This window comes from Apostichopus japonicus, chromosome 16, assembly GCF_037975245.1.
Source record: "Apostichopus japonicus isolate 1M-3 chromosome 16, ASM3797524v1, whole genome shotgun sequence".
In the NCBI taxonomy this organism is placed as follows: domain Eukaryota; kingdom Metazoa; phylum Echinodermata; class Holothuroidea; order Aspidochirotida; family Stichopodidae; genus Apostichopus; species Apostichopus japonicus.
Genome location: NC_092576.1, coordinates 26256328 through 26271392, shown reverse-complemented (window position 1 = coordinate 26271392; position 15065 = coordinate 26256328). Strand labels below are relative to the sequence as shown.

General features: G+C 37.2%; 1 long non-coding RNA gene across 2 annotated transcripts; it reads right to left on the bottom strand.

The window, feature by feature from the left end:
- Positions 1 to 9278: 9278 nt before the first annotated feature.
- LOC139982481 (uncharacterized) lies at positions 9279 to 14946 on the bottom strand. Of its 2 annotated transcripts, XR_011798196.1 has the most exons (5): positions 14932 to 14946; positions 12149 to 12304; positions 11603 to 11792; positions 10828 to 10999; positions 9279 to 10043 (listed from the first exon to the last, which is right to left on the bottom strand). It is a non-coding gene; the product is annotated as an uncharacterized lncRNA (long non-coding RNA). The 2 variants fall into 2 exon arrangements; XR_011798195.1 differs by lacking the exon at positions 14932 to 14946 and having other exon boundaries at positions 12149 to 12695.
- Between the last annotated feature and the right edge of the window lie 119 nt (positions 14947 to 15065).

Here is a 15065-nt window from a genome sequence, read left to right as displayed (position 1 = left end):
GGATAGGGATATCATCATCCTCCTGAAAAGATGCTCTCCACAATTGGATGGTAATAGTCACTTGGTATATAAATGAGTTATGCCCAGTAAAATAATTTACCACTCAAGAAGTTTTCAAATGTCAAAAAAGAAGTTCATTAACGGTGTGCTATATGTCAGGGGATAAACAGGCCTTTGGTCAAATACAGCATTATATATTACTCGATTCCTTTGGGAAATTCCTTTCTGTGTCTTACTCAAAGCTTTACTTGCAGGTGATGCAGCCTCTCTTGACGTGATCCCTGTTGCATCTTTGTGTATTAATAGATACTGATCAATCAAATCGTGAGGTATTTATTGCAGTACCTCCAAACACTTTGGAAAAAGGACTGACAAAGAGGAAAATATTCAGTATGTAAATAAGCAAGTGTTCAACATTTTTTAAGTGTAGCGAATGCAGTTTACGGAAAAGTGTCTACTTTTTGTATTTTGCATTTTAGAGTGAATTATACTTGCTATAACACACATCTTATCTTGTTGGTTCTCTTTCATGCTTTAGTTTTTGTCTTTCTAATCTTTTGCACACAGAGTCTTCAGAATTAAGCATGTATCTTCTTTGAGAAAGCCCTTTGGCTTTGTTTAATGTATTTTAGAAGTCAATATGGTAATTTCTTACATGTGCTCAAAGACATTATTGTGCAAGCTTGCAATCCTGTTTAACTGTATGTACTTGCGCAAGCTTGCATTATATTCCACAGGTTTGCGCAATCTTCTACAAGCTTGCAGGAGTTGAAGAAAACTCTTTGCGATCTTCTGCATGCTTGCAGAAGTTTAAGAAAACTTTTCGCGGTTTTAAACTAGTTTGCGCATGTTTGCGTAAGCTAAGCATTAATTGACTTCTGCCCTTGCGCAATCACTTGCTAGCATGACGCAAACTTAGGCAAGCGTATGTAAGCGTGCGCAACCAGCTGCAATCATCATGCAAGCTAGCTTTTCTGTAAGGGCAGTCCAGACATGTTGACAAAGCTTTTGCAGCTTTGCAGTGGACATATTTGAGCACTTTCCTGCAAGCAGTCACCTCTGCCTGTACACGGTAGGTCAAGTCCTCGGCAAAGCGCTTTTGTATCAGGCGCTTCTTCGTCATAGTCTTTGCAGGAATCATGTCAGAAGAGAATTCTGCTCCAGTCAGTGCTCTGCGCAGAGATCTGTTTAGATGGGCCTGGTCTAAAAGGTTCTCTGCTTCACACTGAATAGCTGCAGACGTGATACTATTGAACCCTTCACATGCCGTACCATCAGCATCAGACCGATTTTCACCATCAGATTCCAAGTCCTGTACATCTGACCCACTCTTAGAACTTTTAGCAGAACCTTCTGATGAACTATCAATTTCAAGTGACACAAGTGCTTCCTGGCCTGTGTTTACACAGTTTAAGCACATACATGAAGGGCCACAGAGTGTGTCATGCTTCTGATTCATACACCTCTTAGAATTACAACCCGTTTCACATTTGAAGCCCTTCTTGATAAATTTAGTAATTTTATTAATACTAGCTAAATTCTCCGGAGTATCCCAAATAGGCATAAGTGCACCTTGTAAATTTGCCAACCATAACAACAAGGATCTGGCATGACTATCTGGCCACTACATACTTGTGACCATAATTTGAATGTCCAACAACATCTTTGCCAGTGAAAGTCTAATGCATCTGATGATGGCATCCATTGAGATTCATCTGAAATCCTGTGGAAGTGAGGTGAACGAATTTTAGAGATAAAAGCTTTATGGTGGTCCAATTTTTACTCATTTGTGGTGACTGAAGACTACGAAACAATTCCTCCGGACTTTCCTGCAAGAAAGCGCCAGCATGTTCCACAAAGTACACAGACCATACAAATCGATCAAATGAATACAAGCCTTCATCATGTATTGAATCAGCCTGATGTTATAAACCAGTGTGAATGCTTTGTGTGGCCCTTAAAGAAAGAGACATTATCACAACATATGAACAACATTTGCATTAAGGAAGAAACCAATGAAACTTTCTCACCTAAAACCTGCAAATCAAAGTCATTGCACAGACAATCAACTAGTCTGTTCATGAATAGAAACAAATCATTAGTATACTGTGTTATTAACTGCTTGTCATGAAAGTAGGTTTGGATGAACGGTAGTCCGATGTTGAAAGTGTCCCTGTCTGGACTGCACATGAGAATTTTTTTTGGCTGCATGAAACCAGACTCTCGAGTCTCCTTCTTCGTGATTAGAACCTAAGGCAGGGTTCTCATTAATGGAACCATCTGAAAACTGCTTGGCTTTATCTACTTTACAACCATCAAAACCCCCCAGCAGTGACAAGTACATTTGGGCAATACTGTTCCGTTCTTGCAAGAAATAACATTTGGTTAGATAAGAATGACGGTTGCCAATGAACTTAGACCAATTGCTTGGTTGAGGAGTAGCAGACGTGATTTCTATGTACACTGTGGCATCATCACAGTTTTTTGAACAAAGCTTGTCCCGTCTTCCCCTCTCGATGTCTTTCGGCATATTGCCATGTCTACCAGGATGGTCAAAAATAATATGAATCTCAAGAGCACTGAAAATTCTAACGTATGTGTTAACGCATTGCCTGTATAAGAAAGAAGCATAATCTCCAAATGTTTTGTGCCCATCAAGTGGCCTTGTTTCAATAATCATAAACAAACCTTCTAATATCACACACATATCACTATTAAACTGAATATGACTGGCTTATTCAAGAAAAGCTTGTGGGTACCTGGACTGTAAAAAAGTGGTAGATACTGCTTTATTCCCATTCTTTGGAAATCCGTTGACATCGCAAATTGCGTGTGGCAGCGGCAAGAACTGAGAAAAATTTGTTTCTTCTTCTGTTGTGATAGTTTTTTGTTCTGTGAAGGTTTGCAAATTTCTCTTATGACGAGTCTGCCTAACCGTCATGTCACCAAGAAGAAAACACTTAACAAAAGCTTGGAAATCAGCTTCTCCCAATGAACAGAAATGAATTAAGTCATACTGAATACCCTCACTGGCAACTTTGCCAATGAAAATGTGTTTTAACAATTGGCATTCACTGGAAAAGAAAAGAGTTGATTTAGAGAGGTAAGACCTGATATTTGTTTCAACTTTCCTGAAAAAGGCAACATGAAGGATTTCCACTTCAGGATCATCTCAACCCTTCACTTGTGATGATTTATTCTTTGTTATTTTCCAACGATATGGCAAATAGTGCACTAATCTAGAAAGACCCTCCATGTCATTGGCGTTCATTGCCATCTTCACTTCCTTATCAATTGATAAGCATTTCTTGGGCTTCATCGAGAGCAACACACTGTGTTTTACGTCCAGTAATGCTTACAGCAAAAGCACCTTGCTGGAGCTTTTCAAATATACCCTGTGGACATACTTTTACCGTGGCAATATGCAAAGGCAGAAGTTTCAAGTAGTTAGGTCTGTCCAAGGCATGAAACAAAGGTGCAAAGGATCTTATACAAGCAGCTTCTAATGGCCATGTACAAACCAGCAAAGAACAACATGTCACGTGAAATAAACCATATCAAAATCTGAAGTTAACATTTTGGTGCACTGTGAAGAAACAAATAATGATTTAAGTTGCCCAGTCCAAGCCTGGTGAAAAAAATTAATTCCATGCTTCTTCAGAATAGTTTCCACATCCTGCTTAACAGCTGTAAAAGAATTTACTTCAGTCACATTTGAAATAATAAATGCTTCATAACATGATATAAGGTGTCTGTAGCATGCTTCCCATGACTGCATGGGGAAATAGTGGCTCTTTTGGAAGCCACGAGCACTGCTCACAGCTTGAAATGATAGGTGGATGCCATTCTCCAAGATATGGAATCATCCATTCTAACTCATCACATTACAACCTCTTAAGGTTATGGAGAATTGCATAGGTTTTAGCATCCCCAACTACCACCAAATGGTCAACTAACTTACCGCTTTTCATGGAGAAGATCAAGGACAGATAATAATGTATCCTGATTATCTGCTGACTGTGCTAAAATGGATGTAAAGTCAACATTGGATTGTTCCACACATGATGATGAATTAGGGAATGCTGTTTTGATTGCAGGCAGTACTATACCTGGCTGACTGCTATGACAAACTTGCTTCACAAACATAAAGAAAAAAATTCTTTTCAAAAGCATCTAATGCACAATTCTCTGCATCTGTTAGGGCAAAGTATCCAATATTAAGAGCTTGCTTAAAAATGTTAGGCGGACAAGGGGTGCTCAATACATCTATTGAGCACAGTGGGTTAGAAACAGTGATAGGTGGTTACTTCCTCTGACGTTACATTTTGCCGTGTGTCAACCCTACCAATCCCTCTACTTGTCGATGGCAAATCCCTAGAAGAATCTCCAGACATCAATGAAATGGGTAATGACTCAACAGCTTGAACAGAGGTACCATGGAAGCCTCTACTGTCTTGGCCACCTCTGATTGAGGCATATGTTGTACTCCTGTCAATATTATCTACAGAGGCAATTGTGAAACTTTTCGCTAATGTTAGAGGTTTTGAAATCATTCTTCTCTTAGTGACAGATGTTTGGAAACGAAGATATGTACTCTTGGACACTGTTACTCCAATTTTTGACAAAAGTTCAAGCAGGATATGGAGGAACCATTGAACCTGTCAACAATGTCAGACAAAGCTAAATGTTAAAAAGTACCTCTTTAGAAATTTTTAACGGCTTACCTGAGTACAAATATGTGTATCACCTATATAATGCACACTCCAATCAAAACTACCAGAAAAGAACATCTGCCTATCTTCAGTGGCACTCAATGTACAAGCAACAACAAAGTTCCATAAAAGAAGCTCAACTCTTTCAATCTCTCTTACAAAATCAAATGTGTCTTAAGAAAAAGATGTACACTTATCTTCAGATATTATTTTCTTAGCTGTGGAAGAAATGTTCTTGTTGATATCTTCTGCAAAAAGAGAGATGGAGACAAATTTATCTGTAGCCCTTTCAATACTTTTGGATGTGGTGACAAATATTGCAAAGAACTGCGTTGAACATTATTTAAGAACTGTTCCTTACTGAATCTATACAAGTTCAAATATCTCACTTGTTCTTGTTGAAGAATTTCACTACCATATTTTCTTGCAGCATCGATAGTTTGGTAAAGAAAAAGGTTCTGTTGATTTGAATGGCACAGTGAATAATTTTGTCTGTTGTTTATGTTACAATAATGTTTATGACACAAACTAAACAATGATTAATGCAGTTAAACTTTAGGGCAAGTAAAAATGAGTAAATTTTAACTCACCCAAGTAAGTTAATTAGCTGGCATAGGTTGAAACGGTTATTAAAACTGGAGTATCCGTTAATAAAAAATATCCGTTAATAAAACCAGTCCCGAAATCTCCGTAGAAAAAACTAAATGGTATATAAAAGTTCCGTATAGATAAATCTCCATAGAAAAAAATAAAACCATGGATAAGAGTAATCCGAATGAAAAAGCGAAACAGTGAAATTTACGGCCAAGCTGAGCGAATCGTACCAACGTAGCGAGGCGGCGAGTGTAGTGAAACATAAGGAACAACTAAACTAAACGAGGAAAACGTTGCTTCTACGATTCTTCCAAGTTGTCGTGACGATTAAACGAAAGAAACGTTTGTATCTTGCTTCCGGAGAAACGTTGTAGCTACGATTCTGCCGAAAAACAGGGGGTTGTAAGAGCCGAATGCGAATTCGCTACAAAACCAATGGATGTTAGAGCTTCTTCGGAAAATGAAAGTAAATTAGTTTCATGAATTTTGTCGGCCGACTAAAACTTCCAACGACAGTACATCCTCTTCCATGGGACCTTTTGTGTGCTCTCTGAGAGGGTAGTTCATTTCCTGGGGTTTGGAATATTTCTTCTGATATGAAGTTGATGACCAACTGAACATGGTGTGGAAGTGCCTGACCAATATGCCATGGCCCACTTGTTTTACTACGATGCAGAGTTTAGCATGCACTCTCCTTAGGCATGACAATGGATAATTACAAGCTTATCTACAACAATAACTAAATAACTAAAGAGTAAAGAACTAAGATTATAACAAAGTAAAATATAAAACTTTATGAGTTTGGACTAGCCTATATAAAATGTAAACAGCAAGCACCAGCGTAGTACTAATACTTGGTCTGCATCTAACTTAAGATAGGCAAGGCTATGACAATTTCAAGATTTGAATCCCTCTCAGGCTATGTAGGCCTGTGTCCTATTCCTAGTCCATACCCCAAACCTGGCTAGAACTGCCCTCAACTCCTACAGCACACAGGAGGCTAATGGCCGACCTTTACAAATTAACCCAATAACATGCCTACTCCTACAGGCTACTACTAGATTAAGCCTACTAAGATTAAGCAAACATGTCTGAAATGGTATAGGAATAAGTTAGGCTATTGGTACTTTTGTAAATTGTAGTTTCGTTTGTAAGAATGGGATGGTTTGGTAGTGCCGTTTGGCCGTGACGTTTTGTATCCCGCATGGCGGGTCACGTAAAGCACTATCGACTGGACTTTAAAAGGGGAGTTAATCTATGAGGGTAATTCAGTAGTCGGTTCTAACATCACCGACTTCATCCTCGATTTGTTACAATCGCGTAAAGATTTTAATCTTATTGGGTTGCAACAGATTATAATAGGTTTAATGACAATCAATATTCCAGAACCTTATGTCGGAAATATAACAAGGCGACAATGTACCCAGCAAACACAAAACGTCATCATTTTGAAAAGAGCCTCTAAAATATGTTTTTATAACGTTAAATGTGGTGTTAGAAAAACGTCGGCATAACGTTTTTATGGGATATTAATGTTATATTACTGTTTTAACGAAAAAATGTTTTGAAATTATAGCCTCAAAACGTTTTCGTGACATATTTATTACACCACAAATAAAGTTATCAAAACAAAAGACGAAACGTTTGAATAACGTTTTGAAAACGTTTATGTGTTTGCTGGGTATGCACCAATTGAAGGACCCACCCGCCCGAATATAAAATGGGAAGCCCTGTAATAATTGTTTTTTAATATATAATTCTACATTATTTCTTTCATTATTAGTTCATCATATATCACCATCATATATCGCTTCTCGGCCTTTTTGGCTAAGATCATGTGCTTTGTACAGCGAACATATTGCCCACGTACACCCGGGCCCACATTACGGCGATCGATGAGTAACGCGTGTCTATGAGTAACACGCATGCGCGAGGGTTTGGATACGAGCCCAGGATTATAGTTAATCTTTCTTGCCCTCGTTTGCTGCAGTCTGCAATGTAATTGCTTCGATCGTCTGCAGTGAAACACCATGAAGGCCACCCCGAGGCTTCCTGTTTGACTTTCAAGAACGTGTTGATATAGTAAGTGAATAAGCCCACCCCCCCCTTTTCTTTTCTTTATCATACTTCCCCCCTTTTTTTCGAAATGCCATACAACTTGGACGTTGAAAATTTTGTAGCCTTTTGCAACCGCTTTCTGAGCTTCAAGTGTTAGCCATGTACAGGTGAGTGCTCTTTCTGAATCAGAATGTGTACAAGGGGTTTGACATTTACTTCAAACACAACTCAAAGGGGAGTTTCTTATGTATTTTGACTGGGAGTACTGGGTGAAATAAATTTCTGGGGGCAGTATCTTACACCGCACTAATCCATAGTACTGAGACATATCATTTGATAAATCATCAGTCACCACTTTTGGGTGTTACATTGGATAAGAGCAACACTCCCTTACTCAAAATCCAGATATGGCCCAGATATGGCAATTTGTATCTGGCCCATATCTGTGCCATATATGGAATTTATATCTGGCCATATAAAGAATTGGGCAGATATAAGTTGATATACATCCATATCTGGCCCATATATGGCAAATCCATATCTGGCCCATATATAGCAGATCCATATATGGCAAATCCATATATGGCTAACATATGTCAAATCCATATCTGGCCCATATATGACAAATCCATATCTGGCCCAAATATGGCAAATCCATATCTGAGAAATCCATATTTGGCTCATATATGGCAGATCCATATCTGGCACATCCATATCTGGCCCATTAATAAGAAATCCACATCTGGGCCATGTATGGCAATTCCATATCTGGCTCATATATGTCACATCCATATATTGCCTTTGGCAAATCCATTACTGTCCCATATTATGTTTAAGATTGAACAAGTTAATAAAAATGGCTACATCTTTGCCAGATCTTAATCTGGCGATGTAAAGAAATATAATTTGAAACCAACTAAAGGCAATATATGGCACAGATAAAGCAACTCTTTATATACTGCTTAATTATCTGGCCACTTCCTGTTTGATCTATCAGCAGATATAAAAAAAAATCTTGTTTCATTGTACCGACAGTATGTTAAAGCCTAAAGAAATAAAATACTAATACTAAAAAAGGATGTTCTGTTGAAATGTTTATTAAGGCAAGCACCTGTTTCATGTGGCAGCTTAAATATAATAAGAAACAAAGGCGAGTTTTGAATAACAGTACTATTGGCAAAGAGAGAAGAATAAATCTATGTAAAAAATGTGACTTTAAATATTTAAGAAAAAAAGGTTATGAAAAAGACTATATTTGAGGAAGATGTATGTATGTAATATTGCAAAATTGTGAAGATCACACACTGATAAAAACACACACAGAAGAATAATTAAAAAACAATTGGTGGACGGAGTTGAAATTTGGAATGACCTTACTACTATAAAATAAACTATGAAAAACCTGAGAAAACTTGGCAAAATACAGAAAACAATCATTATAAACTTTACTTGAATTTCACTATAGCAGGCTGCAAGTATACCTTAGTGAACAAGTACGATAAAAGAAGGATCCAAAATAAAGAATGAAAGGAAAACTTTTGAAGGCATTCCGGAGAAAGTTATATTTGTTAAAAAAGGTGCCAAGTAAAAAGTAGGATGAAATAAGAAATTCAAGCAAAAGTAGATGGTAGGTTTAAAAAGATGGAAAAAAAAAAGGTCACTTGAAATCCTGGGTCTTTCAAATTGCCCATCATTCTGCTGACTCTTCAGTCTCTGCAATGTCTGATAAAAGAAAAAATTAAGACATCATTATGAGCTTACTGCCTCAAAAGAAACTCTTCAAAAAATTGGTTCAGTACACAAGCTGGAGAAATGAAAACACGTTGAAATATCAAAGCTGCATTATCACAAAGTGGCATAACAAAAGTTAAATTTCGTGAGTTATTGTGTATCACACTTGTACATGCATACACAGGCCATGATATAATTCACTGCTTTACTTTTGTTAGTTTGTTTTCTTGACTGAAAAAGAACAAACCATGATTGTGACATTATTTCGGCTATTAACAAGGGAGGACGACATTCTTGATCTAATTCAAAAATCTGTGAGATGTGACAAACAATATTTGCAATAACAGCTGATGATTGAAGTGGACTTAAGTCCTCTTGTACTCAGTGTTATATCTCGGCATACTAAACTTGTTATCTCCCAAAGCTATACTTCTTAACATATTATTGTTTTGGAATTACTTGATTTGAACCACGAGGCAACGACAATATGATTATTCTTATCAATGTGGCACGTCTACATACCAAACACAACGGTTATGTCTAAATGAACTAAATCTGGTACTTCTACATTATGAGATCTGTTAAGGCTTTAACTTTTGAGATATTGTGTTCACAAGCTTGGCATTGCAAGAACACACATACATTCTGTGCACATGCGCCACCATGGCGCATATTATATTGAAACACATAATGGGGCTTTAAAGGAGTCGGGAGTTACTGACTTACAATGGCATTTACACCACGTGGATTCAGAGGTGGTTTGATGGTGCCCGTCTTCTCCTTTCCTTTTCATTTTTTTCCTTTAACTGAACAAGCCAACATGGCCTTTTGGAGGAAAACCCGGCACATCGAATTTCTGGCCATGGTAGTGTCAGTTTTGGAAGTCATGGCAGCCATTAACTCAATTTTTGTGAGGTACACATGACTTCCCTTCATTATTTCCACAACCTACAGAGAGACATTGGCAAAAATTAAAAATTCAATGAAATCAACAGCAAACATCCTGACCGGAACAAAACTTCAAAAGACAGCATGGGACAGCAAATACATATCATTCCTCTTGGTGAAAGTTTGCTAGAGGATCATTGTGAGCATTTCAAACACCACATACTATTTTGACTTCTCATATTAAAGGGCATTGGAAAAAAAAAGAAATAAAAGATACAAAAATGAAACAAAATTCCTCTAGATTGTCACTACTTGCATAATATCTGCAATTCATAGACTTTTTGGATGTGAGTCCTAAACTTAGCTGATTTGGTGGAAGGATACTGCACAGAAAGTTATGATTTTAGTTTCTTTCTCAAAATTACCTATCCTACTTTCAGGTGGATATGTAGTTATGACTGGAATGTGAACTAAAGAAAAATTAAAATATAAAATGTTTTTCTTGTAATGAAAGAAATTGCTGATGGAAATTGCAACTGCTGAGGCATGTTTATTATGGAAATCTTTGCAGGATGCATATTTACAGATGGGTTTGTAAGGAATCTGTACAGAGAGTCATGTAAAATTGTATCTCTCAACTACCTATCCTCTTTAAGTTAAAAACTCTATCCTCTAATTGGTTTGCCATATTGTTATTGGCTACAAGTTTTCATTTTATAATGATGATGCAAATGCAGGGTAACCTTACTGAGTTTTTTATGCCTTAAGTACATTAAGAGAGGACCCTTGCAATAGAGAATGGAAAAAAAAAATTTAAAAACAGTACAGTGAGCAATGAACTTACACCGACATCAGATGGCTTGTTCCGCAGATGTTGAAAGGACTGTGTCTGCTCAATCCTGCTGACCTCTTCTTCTCCAGCAACTGGTGCCTCCTGAGAGCTGGTGTCAGAGAAGAAACAGAGGTCAGCTTCTTCTCAACCCTCTTCAACTGCTTTACAGTGTCTTGTTGTATGTCTGATGAAGATAAAACACAAGAATAAGATTAAACACATTGGAGTCAGTAAAGAGTGTGTGAGTGAGGAACATGGAGCAAGTGTAACGCTTTTTTAAATTTTGTAACCTGAAATACCATTTCCCCACAACAAAGTGAATTTACCGTGGTAAATTTGAGACATGTGGGCACTTTTATACATGTATCGAAAGGGTCATTCCATGCCAAATTAATAAATCAACTTAATTATGATAAATTGTCTGTCTATAGAAACGTTAAATACATAGCGATCAGGGTGGTCAGGCTATTTGCATTATATCTTAGGATATCATTTTCCATGTATTTTAAAAAGTTATAAAAACAAGCTTCTTTTTCTTTCTTTTAAACACCAAAGGTGGTTTACTATAGTGATGTACTACAGCCTTCTTAGCATAAGACAATGTTCATCAATTGTCAAATGTAGTTCACCAGAGCCTAGCTTAGTGCCATTGCAGATATTGGATCAACTAATACAAAATATGAAAAATCAGCAAATAGGCTAGAACAAGGAGCTAGCAACGTTCAATATGTGTGGCAATTGGTTGGGCAGGTACCCTAGTAACCCTGTGCAGCCAACCCTGACTTACCCAGCTGTTCCTTCAGAGCTTTCATCTCCTCCTCTAGCTTCTGTACTTTTTGTTTGAGTCTGATATTGTCAAACTCAATATCTACAGTTTCAAACAGATCCTCGCTATCGCTTAGCGGCCTAAGATGAATAGAATCATCCAAGGTCCTCCTGGCCAGGCTAATAGAAGAGGAGGCCTTCTTCTTTCCTTTCTTAAAGGAGACGGAAAAGAAAACATGAACAAAGCAAAAGCGTACTTCATTGAATAGAAAAGACCGGTGTATGCTGTAAAGTTTGGCCTTCTTCAACAGGATATAAATTTGAAAAGATTATTTTAGGATATTAGGCCCATACAATGCTCCATGGTTCACTTGTAAGTAAATCATTGCCCTTCAAGAGCCTTCCATTAACAAGATATACAAATAACATAAAATATGGATGTTGCCCAGTAGCGGTTTCTTTCGCAAGATTGTCTGATCATGAAATGTTGCTTGATAGATCAAGGACTTCCTTCTTACCTGGTTAAAGTTAAGTTATGAATGATACAAAAAAACCATGGTTAACATACCCTTGGAGACTGGCGAGTTGCCACGTTGCTAGCAGTAGCATCCTTCACTAGGTAGCTCTGAAGGTGCCTCGATGCTTTTCGTGCTCGCTTTGCTGGAACTGGGGAGGCTGACGAGTTGGTAGTCTCTTCCAGATTGTTGTAACAGCATTTTCTTTTCTATATAGTATAAAAAGACCATAAAAGTCACAAATGACCACAATAACCACCATGTACAACGTAACTGGGGCTTTGTTTTCCTTATAATCCCACACAGTACACACACACACAATGAAAAAGCAATCATGAATCGAAAGCATACAAGGGCAGCAATGCAGCTGTATCTCCATCTATATTATTTCCACCGATGTAAAATGCTATTGAAATATTTCTTGAGAAGTAAATAAAGGTGATGCGTCTCAAGTATCTCGCCTGGTTGAGCTATCAGTGGTTTTTTCATCGCTTTCCATGCAAATCACCAGTTCCAGAGCAAATGAGCCTACAACTATATAGCAAACCACGTCAATATATCTGCTGCGGTTAATAAGATATACTTCCTGTGAACTTTGATGATAATTACCAAATTTGTTCCAATGACCTTATGTACCATGTTTCATGTTGATTCTAACAATTAGGGTTTATTTCACTGTCTAGAGTGAGGTTATATATAGAATAATCAATGCTCTGGGTTTAATACAAGCGAAGCCAGAGTGCATCCAGCGATAGCATTAAACACAGAGCGTTGATTATTCCTTAGATTACATCACGATAAGATGAATGAAATTTGAGGATTCTATTCAAGTATGAATGTCTAGTAAAAGGACCTCCCAATTTCAGCACGAAATGTTGGCTATAGGTACCAAGTTTCATGTTGATCCAAAAAAGTGTGTTCAAATTATCAACATTTTGAACATAATAAAATGCACAGAGATGACATAGTGGTAATGTTTTGTTTTATAGGCTCGTTTTACTTAACATCATTCACAAATGCCTGATAGAACTGTAAACATAACAAATAAAGAACAAGGATGTAAAAGGAATATAAAAGAAGCTAAGACTAAAATGGCAGGAATGTGTTGTATAGTGATATGTTGGCAAGGTGATATAAATTTTTTAGTTTAAATATAGGTTAAATATGATTTAGGATAAATAATTTTATTTTAGGGGGAAAGAACCGGTTGAGAAGACTGGAAGCATAAAATGATATGTCGTAAAGGTAAAAGCCCTGAACCGCCTCCCTCCCATCTGGTTGGTTGCCTGTGGATAAATATCATTGTGGACCTATCCACCAAATATAAAGTGTTTTACTTGTTGTTTTTTGCTCTATACATCCGTAGTACCAGGATACTCCATGTGAATTTCCTTCACCTTACCCCCTTCCACTGTCAATTGACATTGAAATGGAGTCATGTCGATGAGGTCAAGGCCGGTGACTTCCAGCAGACTGGAAGGTATGTCAAAGGTGTTCTCACACTATGTGATCACGGAGATATTGTCTAGTCTGAAATTTCCCCCCCCCCCAAAAAAAGGAAATTAACTAGGGCAGATGAATTTGTTTAATCGGTACAGGAAAGCACTCAAGATAATGTGTCTCTTTCTCAGGACAATTTGAAGAGAAGTGTTGGACACAGTTGGAAGGTACACTTGCATGTTTACTGATAATCAGCGATCACCAAAAGGTGACACAGGCATGTTTTGAGAAGTCTCAAGTTGAAATTCAGAGCAGATATAATGTGAACCAGGGTACATTTTCAGTTGCATGAGAGCAGCTCAGAAATCATCATATTTCTCCGTCCGTTATTCTGTTCTTTTGTTCTTGTACGTAACAAACGTTCATAGTTCAAAGAGTATCGAATGGGATTGAAGCAAACTTGGTACATATGTTAGGTATGTGTCATAGATCAAAATTCCTTAGGCCTTATAAGTGTTTGGTCCTTGGTATTTTGGGGTTCAAACAAGACATTGTTGGATGAACATGAAACATGGTACTAAAGTTCACATATTGTGCTGGAGATTCTAAGGGTCATCAGGAGTCAAATTACCACACATCGTCGTATCAACATGAAACTTAATATTTGTTCTGAAAGTTTTGCAGGTTAATTTTTAGGTCACCAGAAGCAAATTACTAGGCATCGTGAATTAACATGAAACTTAATATTTGTTCTGAAAGTTTTGCAGGTTAATTTTTAGGCCACCAGAAGCAAATTACTAGGCATCGTGAATTAACATGAAACTTAATATTTGTTCTGAAAGTTTTGCAGGTTAATTTTTAGGTCACCAGAAGCAAATTACTAGGCATCGTGAATTAACACAACTAATTCGAAGTTAATTTGGTGGTCATCAATTAAAAGTCTATTGAAAATATAGGGCAATGGTCTGAGCCACATAAGACCCTTAGTTGACCTTTATTCTAAATTCTGGAACAACCTAAAGTAACACTTTCACAATAGTATTGTGACAAATTCTCATCATTGTACCATGGAATCTGTAGGTATACAGTAAAAATCATACACATGAATCTTGGTTTACAGAGCCTTTATTTAATGGTTAAATCTAAGTGAATTTGAGGTCACCAGATTGAGAACAATTCACAGAATATTGTTGAACATTAGAGTCATTGTTAATAACATGTGAATACGAATTTGAAACTACACTTCATCCATAACAGATTCAACTTTGATAGTATGGTGGTGCCTTCTTCAAATTTCTATTAAATATGGTGATTGGTGAGGATGTCAATTTTCTTGTAAAGAAGAACACTAATGCTCATGTGTCATGATAAAATTATACATGACAATTGAACTTACTCTTCGTTATCTATACCAATGATAGTGTAGCTTGCCTCAGCTGAAATCTGTTTTGCTGTTATCTGTGAAGAAATTGGAAAGTAGTTGTCATGAGCATTTATGTTCATACTTGGTTTATGGTTTCTCCGGTTTTT